Source organism: Armigeres subalbatus, unplaced genomic scaffold, assembly GCF_024139115.2.
Source record: "Armigeres subalbatus isolate Guangzhou_Male unplaced genomic scaffold, GZ_Asu_2 Contig170, whole genome shotgun sequence".
Lineage (NCBI taxonomy): Eukaryota > Metazoa > Arthropoda > Insecta > Diptera > Culicidae > Armigeres > Armigeres subalbatus.
The window spans coordinates 701,467-715,186 of NW_026942506.1; positions in this window are offsets into that span (position 1 = coordinate 701,467).

Genomic DNA, 13,720 nt, shown 5'->3' on the forward strand with positions numbered 1-13,720 from the left:
TTTTAAAATATTTTTATTCGAAAATCTAACTGATTTTGCGATAGTCATCCATACAATACTGTTTTGTAGGACTGGTCATTTTGGCTATATCCTTTTTGTGACATGACAACGTGTAAAAAATCGAAAAATTTTGGTTACATTCATTAAATCACGCAGAAAATAATGTTGAAACAATATTTTTTTTTTAAATCATGGTTCGGCTGAACCATCTATGGTAGTTGTGCATCCAACTATGTACTCGATCATACATTCCATAAGCGTATGTGCATCCAAGTCGACTCCACGTCACTGAAATTCGGCATTTAATTTTACCAAAGCCTAATGTCAAATATGAAGCGTATCTTTGGTACATGTTCCAGACCATCTAGTGTTCCCTTATTAGACCGCAAATAAGCAAATAAAGACTGACATAAACAGTCAAGTATTGCCAGCTCTTGAGTTGCCTAAAAAAGTTTTTCCAACTGAAAGTGCTCCAGGGTATTGAGTTTCGCCAAAAACTATTGATCTGTATCGAACAAATCGAAAAATTCGGTCCCAATTTGTTCAAAAACAGTTTCAGATTGTTTTCTCAGAATTGTGTAAAATGGATATATGCAGTTTCTCAAACAGATGATTTATATGCATACAAAACTTGGTTTGTATATGTGTTCCGTTTTCCGTTTTGTTTTATAGAACGTAGTTTCTTTTTTTTGGCTCATAAAAAAATCTTCTTATTTTCCAATATTATTTTGTGTAAAATGTATCTTAAACCACACATCATCCCATCATCAGCGCTAGACAGTCTAAGCATACGTCTCGCCACAGTTTAACTGTTAATTCCATGCACCGACAGGAATCTACCCGTCTTCGACAAGATTGATAAGAGGTAATTCTGTCTCGAAAAGGTTTTCCATTTCGACATTCATACACATTTCTCCCATTTCACTTGTAGCAGTTGAACATACTTTACCTGTCCTTCGTGGTCGTCGTCTTCGTCGGCAGCCTCAGCACCCCAGCCCCTGCCACGCAGTGGCCGTATGAGCACCGAGGATACAAAGCAGCTCGTCCTCGTTTCCCACATCCTTTCGATCCCAACGGGAGAAGACAACCGAAAGGGAAACGATGAATGGCAAACGATCTACATTTCGGCTTCTGTTTCACTTTGCCTTGAACTCCCGTGTTGCTTACCTTGCGGTAAAAGTGTGAAACGACTCTCGTCCTTTGAATGGGAAATGTTTTGTGCCAGGTCATGGCTCGAGCATTTTAGCTTTAGGCCGAAGGAAGCTCCAAGCTGGACCAGAAAGGTTGCCTTTCGGGGACGGACTCTCGAGTGGACTCACTGTGTTAAGCCCTCGCAAATCTACTCAAATCATATTACACGAAGAAAGGGACGATATGTGATTTTTGGAGCTTAAGCACCGGTTGAATGGAGGAAAAGTGAAAATAGATACTTGAGTTCAAGTGGTTCGGTATGGATAAACTGTTTATCTGGCGCCATCGCTGCAGCATGCGAGGTCGAGCGAAATGAGCCATGAAACAAAGACACTAATCCTTCGGAATGCCATCGAAAGATCACCGATTGGGCATTGTTCCCATTCTTGTGGCAAATTGATGAAATACAAATAAACCAAATGCTCGAGTAGGAGGATTAACATCCTTGCCTGTAGCTATGGTTTTCAGCTATGAAATGGCTCCTTAAAAACTGGAACATCTTTTAATTAGTGAAAATACTGGCAGTACAACGAACCTACTTATATGCTACGGTCTTGTGCTAATGAATGCGCTTTTTTAACTCCACACATGCACACATCTCATCAGCATCATCATCAGAAACAGAACTCATTCATTACCATACAAAGAACCCTCTCAGTCCCTTCAGAAAACAAAATCTCTTAGAAAACAGTGCCCCAACCACCCCAGTCAGTGCAATCCGATTTCATGCGCTTCAATTCCTCCCGCACTAGCGACAGACGTGGAGAGATCGTGTACACACATACGATTTTTATGTATGATTTCCCAACCTTGCATCGTCTGTTGCGGAAACAGCTTCCGGCCCACCCATCTGCAAACGCGTACTCCCGCTCTTCATCATAAATAGAACGAAAAATTTGCTATTTTACTTTTTATTCATATTTTTTCGGGACACGTCTCGAGGGTTAAAATACTTGAAAATGAAAAATTTACGCCACCCGAATGAATCGTTGGATCTGGTGAAATTGTGCGGGGTTTTGCAAGTACGTTTGGTTGGAAATTCAAAGATATGCTCACTTCTCGTCTTGTATCCAGCGATACATTTCGTGTGTTCATATTTGATTAATTTTGACTTATGTTGCAAGGGATGTGCGGATAATTTAATTCCTTTCCGGCTATTTTTCACTTACTATCAAATTGTTAATTTAATTTATCATTAAGGTTACATCTAAACATCTAACACTATATTGACAACCACATTACACGGTTCGAAGCCAGAAGCCACATCTCTGAATCCTCGGTCATTTTGAACCAGTGCGCCCACTTAGTGCGCTGTGATCCCCGCCTTCTTGAACCCACCGTTTCGAAAGCGAATACCCTCTTTGCAGCATTCTTGTAACATGCCGTGCCCATAGTATCCTTCCAACCTTTGACACCTTCTGAATACTGGGTTCGCCGTAGAGTTGGTCGAGCTCGTGATTCATTCTTCGCCGCAACACACCGTTCTCTTGCACACCGCCAAAGATGGCCCTAAGCACGAGTCTCTCAAATACACTCCGAGTGCATGCAAGTTCTCATCGAACATGATTCAAGCTTTACGTTCGTAGAGAACTACCGGTTTATGAGCGTTTTGTGCATGATGTATCAAAACTAAAAATGTGGCGCAATTTTTGTGCTTATTTTACACCTCCGGCCCAATTTGAAAAAAAATCCCTAGGAGGAATTTCAAGAAATCTTGATTTAAAGGTTTTAGTAAAGAAATTTCAAAATAATCCATCTTTGAATTAAACAATATTACTACAGTACCTACAAAAATGTCCAAAGTTCGAGTTTTAAACCAGTTTGTATTTGTTGCCGTAATAACAATAACAATTCAATGTATTTCAATTCAGTGTTTATGGAAGATAAGTAAAACGAGAGTGAATGTAACATAATAGAAATTTGAAGCTAAAACATGTGATTGTTGTCACAGCACTTAATAACCGATCGTTGCGAATGTGAGATGATTTGGGTGCTTTGTACCGCTGCTAAATCTCCTCGAAATTCGAATGAACTGACTCGGAAGCTTGTGCGATATGCAAGCCTAGACCTCTACCGGTTTCCCTGCAGAAATCTGGAATAGGATATTTCAAAATATGGTACTTCGAAGTAAATAGAAGCTGCAGTTTTTCACAGTTACTGACTAAATCATCGATTGCTTCTTCAAACCATGCTCGAGTTTGAAAAAAAAGCATTTGGCGTACACGTTTTTGAAATCATTCAGAACCAGATAATTGTTATATTCATTAGAAATTTGTTACAGTTTAAGTAGAATTACCTACCGTGACATAATCCATAAGATCGGGTGTTCCAGAGGTGAGCCAGCCAAGGGCTGAATTCAATTCAAGATCGGGATTGTCTGTCAAACATTTGGAAGTTGATGCCTCATCTGTGCTTGATTCACCCATAAGTCTACCCACTCTGGCGCCCTTTCATCCAGGAACTTGAAAATTGTGTTGGAGATCCCAAGTGTGATGTGCAGTGGTGGAGGCGGGCAAAGGTTTAAGATTTTGTTTTCGTCATTACCGAAAAACAGAGGGGCATGCACACAGCCTGCGAAATTCTTCACCTTTCTTGTACAATTTTGCTTGATTAATTATTTATTTTATTATTCTCAATTTTGCTTGATGCTACCTTTGGTTCTCGATATACAATTCGATATACCGAGCTACTCTTGTAGGCTGCGCAGTATGGACAAAGGTTCTTCGAGGAGTGCGCCATTATGCCAATTATAATGTTTATAATTTAGTTAGAGGTTCCCAGCGACCATGTATTCGAGCTCGTGCAATTTTTTATAGTTTTGTCCAAATTAGAGAGATAATTTCGTACTTTTCCGCGAGGATTGGTGAAGGTGCAATGATGAAGAGTTTTTTAGACCACCATCCTTGAACTCATTGCTCGCCCGATTTCCAATTTGCGAGGCAATCACCGATAAAGTGGTCTTGAAAAAGATCCTACCTCCACCAATTTCAATTTTACAAAAAAATCATATCCAACTGTTGGTCTTGAACACTTTTTTGCGTATCAGGTTAGGTACACCAGAGCAATATACAACAACCTCATCCGATGAACATCCTACCTTTCTTGTGGTGATGGACAAACAAATCCTTAAGCTATTGGTTCCTTTCCACCTTCCTTTCCAGTTCTCGCACACATCTGGTTCGATCTTTACTCCCGATGCTCGTATACTTTTTATCACACTTAACCTTCTTCGGATATTAGAAAAAACTTACGAATAAGATGTTGGGGTCATATTGACCCAGAAATGTAAATGCTTATAAAACAGACAAATTTTAACCGAATTGCAAAGTTTATATACCGTTCGAAAGATAAACTCATCAATTTTGTGGCTATGTGGTGATATGCTTGTTCTGGAGACAATGGCCACCGGGAAACGATTTCCACGGGGACCTTGTCGGTCATATAAGGGGAACATAAAAATCGCTCCATATATGCCATTCGATCGCTAATTCTTCATAGATTCTGTTAAAACGGTAATATATGGTCCATGAGAGGGCTTCCGATGAAAGTGGCCACTCCTGGTACATGCAAGGTTCCCCCGGGGAACCCGCAGGAAGGGACATTTCCGTTTTAGCACCAAAATATACCGTGCGGCGGCTCTGTCGTCATGATTTTCCACAAAATATATGATAATGCGTTTGAAATCGCTAAGGGACCACATTGGCCACTCTTGGAGCCTATGAGGTGCCCCCGTGGAACCCGTAAAAGGGGACATTTCCGTTTTAACACCAAAATATGTCGTGCGATAGCTCTTTCGTCATGATTTTCCACAAAATAGATGATTATGCGCTCGAAATCGATAATTGGCCACATTGGCCACTCTTGGAGCCCATGAGGTGCCCTCGGGAAACCCGTAAAAGGCGACATTTCCGTTTTAACACCAAAATATGTCGTGTGGCGACTCTTTTATCATGATTTTCCACCAAACAGATGATCATGCGCTTGAAATCGATAAATGACCACATTGGCCACTCCTTGTATATGCAAGGTGCACTCGGGAAATCCGTTAAAGAGGACATTTCCGTTTTAACACCTAAATATGCCGTGCGGCAGCTCTTTCGTCATGATTTTCCACAAAATAGATGGTTATGCGCTTGAAATCGATAATTGACCACATTGGCCGCTCTTGGAGTCTACCAGGGGCCCCCAGGGAACCCGTAGAATGGGATATTTCCGCTTTAACACCGAAATATGCCGAGCAGCGACTCTCTCGGTGTGTTTTCCCACCAAAGAGATGGTTATTCGCTCGAAATCAATAAGTGATCACATTGGCCACTCTTGAACCACATTGGCTACATTTGAAACCTATGAGGCTCCCTCGGAGAACACGTAGAAGATGATATTTTCGTTTAACACCGAAATATGTCGTGCGGCGGCTCTTTCGTCATGATTTTCCACAAAATAGATGATTATGCGCTTGAAATCGATAAGTGACCACATTGGCCACTCTTGGAACCAATGAGATGCCCACGGGGCACCCGTAGATGGTGACATTTCCGTTTTTATACCGAAATGAATAAGTGACCACATTTTCCATTTTAGAACCTATGAAGTACCGCCGTGGAGCTCATAGGAGAGGACATTTCCGTTCTTACTCTTACTCTTACTTAGGGCCGATGCCCACGTAGCGTGTTTTCAAGCTGCGTGCACGCCGCGTCCTCGCAAGGTATCCGGCATCAAATGTAGTCGTGCACACGTTTACGTGTGCATTAATCCATTTGATGCTGGGTACCTTGCGTGAACGCGGCGTGCAAGCAGCGTGAAAAAACTTTACGTGGACATCGGCCCTTAAAGACATGCCGTGCAGCGGCTCTTTCACTATAATTTTCCATCAAATAGTTGGTAATGCTCTTGAAATCTAATATCAACCCGGGGGAACCCCAGGCCCAATTTCGGTAATTGTGGAGAGCCTTGAAGAATTCATTGAAAGTGTCTGTGCACACAAAATCTAACTCACTTTTGAGGTACTTTTCCTCAACCGAATTGCTCGCAGTAAATAGGATTCGATGAAAATCCTGTCTCATTGTTTCCTATTGAAAATTGGCCAGATCGGACTATGGGCTCCAAAGTTATGGCTAATTAAATACTAATTTCAGCAGCTACATAGGAAAATCACTTTTCTGGCACTTATGCTCATCCGATTGGCTTGCAATAAGTTGCGTTCAGCAGAAAGTTTTAGAATGCAAATAAACAAATATGAAAAATAAGAGCTATCTACCTATTAGTTACTATGTCTGAAACTTGATTATGCATATGTACAACATGTGATAGATTTAGTTCGGAAAAGGAATTGGTAACCGCCCCTTCGGTGGGGTTTGATCCCACGACCCCAGTTCGCATGACAGGTGCTTTCCCTACTAAGCTACGAAGGACCTCCGTCGTCCACCGCAGCTTAGCGGGTACTGATGAAACCAAATTCCCAGCACCTGGTACCAGCCGATCTCTCGCAATACATTTTCAGAACTAACTCTCTCATATGTATTTTTGTACACATGCCAGCCAAGTAGGATGAGTATTTAGTATTGTCCGGCTCCTACATACTTGCTTCATCAGCAACGGCGCTCAATGATGTAGGGTTGTGTGAGGTAGTGCCAGTTTGGTCGTCAGATCCCGACCCAACCACTTGGGGCGAACTGGGGTCGTGGGATCAAACCCCACCGAAGGGGCGGTTACCCTCCAATACCTTTTCCGAACAAAATCTATCACATGTTGTACATATGCATAATCAAGTTTCAGAGATAGTAACTAATTTCCACTCCGGGTGGCTTAATACCCGGAATATAGGCAATTAACTTTGAATGTACTACCTATTAGTGTTATATTAGACTTTTCTTATATATTTCTTAACCCTTTTGAACGAACGATAAATGCACCATAACCACTAGGTAGATTAATCTTGTTTTTTTTTTTATCAAATAGGTAATTCATTCTGAACTTAATATCTACAACCTACAAGGTACCCGCAGGAGTCTCACAGAAAGAGAGATTTTTTTATATCAAAATGTTGCGTTTTCGTATCATTGTCGACGGCGATCGGTGAAAACCTCAAACTTCTATGAGTCGATATTGAAGGGACCATCGACTAATGGTAATATCGAGATGCGGAATAGAAAATCCTTGGAGAGCTGTTCGAAGGAATCATCACAGTAGCCCAGAAACTACTTTTTAATTTGACTCAGTATACTCAATTTCAAATGAAGAACAATTTCAAAAGCATAACCAACTTTTTGAAGACTTGTGGCCAGGGTAGACAATGATAAACGAAGATAGAGCTGCCGCAAGCGGCACAGTACATTTGATATAACCATGAAAATGTCCTCTCCTACGGGTTCGCAGGGCATCTCAAAGGTTCCGAGAGTAGACAATATCACTAATCAACTGCAAGCACATGACCATCTGTTTGGTAGAAAATAACAAAGAAAGAGCCACAGCACGGCATATTTTGGTGTTAAAATGGAAATGTACTCTTCTACGGGCTCCCGGGGGCACCTCATAGGTTCTAAGGGTGGACAATATGTCAATAATCGATGTCGAGGGCACCTACTTGGAGGAAAATCACGACGAAAGAGCCACCGCATAACATATGTTGGTGTAAAAATGGAAATGCCATCTTCTACGTGTTCTCTGAGGGAGCCTCATAAGTTTCAAATGTAGCCAATGTGGTCGCTTATCGATTTCGAGCGCACGTCCATCTGTTCAATGGGAAAACACCAAAAGAGCCGCCGCACGGCTTATATTGGTGTAAAAATGGAAATGTCCCCTTCTACGGGTTCCTTGGGGCCCCCTCATAGGTTCCAGGCGTTGCCAATGTGGTCACTTATCGATTTCAAGCGCATAATCATCTATTTTGTGGAAAATCATGACGAAAGAGACGCCGCACGGCATATTTTGGTGCAAAGATGGAAATGTCTTCTCATACGGAATACCCGGGGGCACCTTGCTTGTACTAGGAGTGGCCAATGTGGTCATTTATCGATTTCAAGCGCATGACCATCTGTTTGGTGGAAACTCATGACAAAAGAGCCGCCGCACGTCATATTTTGATGCGACAACGGAAATATCCCCTCCTGCGGGTTCCCCGGGGCGCCTTGCATGCACCAGGAGTGGCCAATGTGGTCATTTATCGATTTCAAGCGCATAAACATCTGTTTGGTGGAAAATCATGACAAAAGAGCCGCCGCACGGCATTTTTTGGTGCTAAACTGGAAATGTCCCCTCCTGCGGGTTCCCCGGGGGCACCTTGTATGTACCAGGAGTGGCCAATGTGGTCTTTTATCGATTTCAAGCGCAATATCATCTATTTGGTGGAGAATCATGACAAAAGAGCCGCCGCACGGCATATTTTGGTGATAAAACGGAAATGTCCCCTCCTGCGAGTTCCCCGGGGGCACCTTGCATGTACCAGGAGTGGCCAATGTGGTCTTTCGTCGATTTCAAGCACATTATCATCTATTTTGTGGAAAATCATGACGACAGAGCCGCCGCACGGTATATTTTGGTGCGACAACGGAAATGTCCCCTCCTGCGGATACCCCGGGGGCACCTTGCATGTACCAGGAGTGGCCAATGTGGTCACTTATCGATTTCAAGCGCATAACCATCTGATTGGTGGAAAATCATGACAAAAGAGCCGCCGCACGGCATATTTTGGTGCTAAAACGGAAATGTCCCCTCCTGCGGGTTCCCCGGGGGCACCTTGCATGTACCAGGAGTGGCCAATGTGGTCTTTTATCGATTTCAAGCGCATTATTATCTATTTTGTGGAAAATCATGACGACAGAGCCGCCGCACGGTATATTTTGGTGCTAAAACGGAAATGTCCCCTCCTGCGGGTTCCCCGGGGGCACCTTGCATGTACCAGGAGTGGCCACTTTCGTCGGAAGCCCTCTCATGGACCATACATTACCGTTTTAAGAGAATATATGAAGAATTAGCGATCGAATGGCATATATGGGGCGATTTTCATGCTCCCCTTATATGACCGACAAGGTCCCCGTGGAAGTCGTTTCCCGGTGGCCATTGTCTCCAGAACCAGCATATCACCACATAGCCACAAAATTGATGAGTTTATCTTTCGAACGGTATATAAACTTTGTAATTCGGTTATAATTTGACTGTTTTATAAGCATTTACATTTCTGGGTCAATATGACCCTAACATCTTATTCGTAACTTTTTTTGTGGGGTCGTTCCTGTTGCCCCTTAAATACTTTTTTCATGTCAGATGCTTCATTTCCACAAAATATTAAAAGTCAAGAAATTTCAGAACGATCGGATTATCAGGTAAAAAGTTATTCTACTTTGAAATTTCGTTTTGGGTCATATTGACCCCAACATCTTACTAGGGTTAAATATTGATTAAATTACATAACACACATTTTGTTTCAAATGAATTACTAACTACCCAAGATTTTCCTCATGCCCAGGTTATTCTCGCCTTTAGCCTTAAACAAAGAATCCGCACGTAGATTCTTGAAAGTTTCTGGAACAGATGTGTCCTTTTTGATGACAGACGGTTTCTCACGAAGATTTTGAAGAATGACTTTGCAATCTTGATGGATCAGATATTAATTCTTTAATATTAGGTGATCAGGCCGATACAAATATTCAAAATCTATTTTGCCCCCCCCCCCCCTCGAATTTTTTTGCCAAAATAAAATTTGGATAATTTTGAGGATTTTCAAAACATTCTTTAACAAATCCGAGGTTTTTTTTTAATTTTTTTTTTTTTCATTTTAATATTTATTTTTTATTATCCCTGCCCCTCCTTGACCTTTTGGAGACCAGTATGACAAAAAGTTAATTAAATATTTGTATCGGCCTTAATTGAAAAAAAAAAAAAAAACCTTTTACCATGCGTATCCGACTATGAGCGCATATTCAAACCCTGGCAAATTGCTTTTACCCTCACGTGTACCGGCTGCGTCACAAATTTCACATTTGCACATATCCTGTGATCGTTTGACGACTGAATTTTTGAGATTGTAACTGTGAATCTTTGGAACCCTTGTGTATCCCTTGCTGTATGCCACACACGCCACGCGACATGCTCCACAGATGACCGACAGATACCAGTTTTCTTTGATTTCAAAATCTTGCTGAAATTTTCGGACTACAACCCTTGTACTTTTACTTATAGGTCGAAGCGACGATCCATTCGATAGACAAAGTATGCAAACGAGATTTCTGTTTTTTTTCGTGAAGATTCATTTTGAAAGCAACAATCCGCACACAATATACTCACAGAAAAACAAAAACAGATGATTCAATTTGCGCAAGCAATTTTTCACTTCTCAAACTTCATTTTATTTTACAAGCCTACTTTGATGCTCGTCTGTGAGGATTAAATGAATGATTTTATGCAATTTCCACAAAAACCTCTATATAATATAATACTATATATAATAGCCCTGTTTGTCTGTCCGGTGACTTGCCAACCAGACGCAGCACGCGGGAAATTCTCACAAATATAAAATTTTTGACAATTCAATTCTTTTTTACTATCAAATGCAGATAACTAAACCAGTGACAACCTTAGACAACCAGACACAGCATTTGATGAAAAAAATCACAGGCAACAGACGTTGAAAATTTTGATTTTTTTAATGCATGAATCAATGAACCGTTTTTATTGAAAAAAACTCAAAGGTGCAGCCCATTCAGGTTGTACGCAAAGGTGACGTTGAACTACGTAGCTGTATGTAATGAACAGGTTTTCGACTTTTCTGTGCGATGAGACCAAAGCAATCCTTTGTCAAGCCCAGGATGAATCGCTGCTTTCGTTGTTTATCCTGTGCTCCTGAGGTTGAATGAGCATTACAAACCCTGGTTATGTATATAATTTTTAGACCATCATTTGAAAAGGAAGACAAAAAAAACAAAAAATTGAATTTTCAAATAATCGAGGATGAACAACACTCTCAAGCGTTCACATATCCAAATTATCAATTGATAAAAACTCGATAGAGAGTAAGAATTGATCGATAATTGTATCTTGATTCTAAATATTGGTAAATGCTACTTTTAAACTTATTTTCCTATAACACTTATAACACCTAAACACAATGCCAAACATCCGATTGAACTTCATTGTTGACATTAAATTGGTATTAGATAAGTTTAGGGTTTACATTAAAATGATAATTTCTTGTTTATTACCAATCGATTCCAAAATTTGAAAGATTATCGCCGATGACAACTCGCCTACTTTTCACACCTGAGAAGTTATCAAATAAAAATTCCAATAATTATGGTTTGAGAGTGATTCAGCACAACCCTGACTGATAAAGCGTCTCCACTAGACTGGCCAGCTTAGTTTGGGGAGAAAAAAAATTGTTGAATTCCACGGGGCAGTCCCCATGGTTGTGTCTTAGGTGAGAAAATCAATCTCTCAAAATTTCAGCTCAATCGCTTGTTGCATAAGCTGGCGCAATTGATTTGAAGTTTGTATGGGGATTTCAGTCAAAATGTATAAGAAAATACACCTCCGTCACTTATTCGATCTGGAAATTGTTTCTGATTGCTCCATTGAGCTCAGATTTGCAAAAAGGGCAGTTGGTATGCTACAGAACAATTTCACAGAACGTTGTACGATGACTAAATTAACTGGAGCTGAAATTTTGAGAGATTGATTTTCTCACCCAAAGACACAATCCTGGGGGGCGCCCCGTGGAATTCGATAACTTTTTGTTAATAAATTAACGTTCAAGTCGGGTGGTTTAATCCCCGGAAATAGGCAATTAACTTTGATTGAACTGAACTTTTTGTTTCCTGGGCCAGTCTACTCTCCACGTTAAATCTCGGAAATCCATCTTCCAGTACGAATTTTTCAAAATTTCAAAAACCACTGACACGATTCAATTTTATAACAGTTGAATCTCTACACTTCATGGGATGCTTTGAGCATGTTTTAGCTCTCGTCCAAATTGATAAAATGGCGACAAATCACATGGACATTAACTGGAACAGAGACTAAGCGCCTGCCACTAAGTCAGTCTAAAGCCCCAGTGCCTCATTACAAAAAAGCCCATCGTGGAAGCTGGGCTGTCAACGGCGTTTGGTGCTCATCCTATGGAGTAAGTCAGAGCAGACGCAGTAAAGAAGTTATAATTGCTTCACGTGAGTTGCGTCGGACTATTCGTTTACTCCGGAAGACAACTAGGAATCAGTAAACGAGCGGAGAAAAGTTTCTCATAACGCATCCACTGCAGCAGCGAAGAAGATTTCGAGCCCCTCTACTGGCATCAATAGACGTAAGCGAGAAGCTGCCGTCAAACGCCCCAAGCTTTCGAGAGAAAACGCGCGTGTAAGTTAGCAGAAACGAACTGCACCAGCTAAAAGCCTTGCAAGTTGCATTAATTTGACGTCTATGCTGGATTGAAGTTTCCTGTTAGCCTTGCGAACAAAGGCGCAGAATCCAGAGATTGCGAGATAGATTCTTGATTTGATCTAGGATGTTTTCGAGTGGGAAACATTCTCAACACTCTGGGCGTAGTGTTTCCATTGACTTTGTCACATACTCATGCAAAGCTTTCAATTTATAACTAAAGAAATGCTAATAGATAACTAAGTTGAAAAGCAGGCCAAGTTTCAGTTGGAATGTAGTGCTATGGGAGAAAAAGCCTGCAAATTGCGATGCACGTACGCGATTCACTGATTCAACGAAACCGAATGCTAAGCTGTAAGCAAGTTTTCAATAGTAAATATTATCATACATAAATATTGTAACACACTGAAGTCGGTTTTTACGCGGAGGATATGGACCGCGTAAATTAAAACAACGTGAAAAACCGCGAAAATCCCAAAATATGTCTGAATGAACCACGGAAATCCCAAGATTCGAGTGAAAAAAATCGTATAAAAAGCGATTCGAGTAAAAATAACCGCGTAAAAAGCTACTTCAGTGTACACTGGGTATGAAGCGTTGACTCTTCCTTAATCGAATGGTCCAAGAAAATTGAAAATCCACCGAGAAACGGCTGAGATATTAACAGTCAAAGTCTATTATATAAATATTTTCGTGACGTTTTTCGATTTTTTGCAATCGTAAAGTGTACCCCAATATAGAAAAGACAGACGTAGTTCTACGTCAAAAAAATGCCGCGGGCGCTACTGCGTCCAAAAATAAACTAGTTATTTATAATTAATGAAAAAATCATATAGTATGCCCTATATAAAAACATACTGTTGCCACAACTGACACCGGCAACACTGTCCACCGAGCCTTCACTGTAACGCATGGAAAGCTCCCTTTATTAACCTTCTGTCTGTGCTCAAAAAAACTTACGTTGTCTGTGCTCTGGGGTCAAATTGACCCCAAATTGAAATTGCTATAACTTTTTTAATGCTTGGCCAATTTTGGATTTTTGGGGCTGTTTCGAAAGATAATTTAATCATCTTTCAGGTCGTTACAAAAGATTAACTATTGGTGGGCGGGTACATCGTGGGGAGGGGTTTTAGTGAACAAGGTTATAAAACCAGAGATTTTTCAT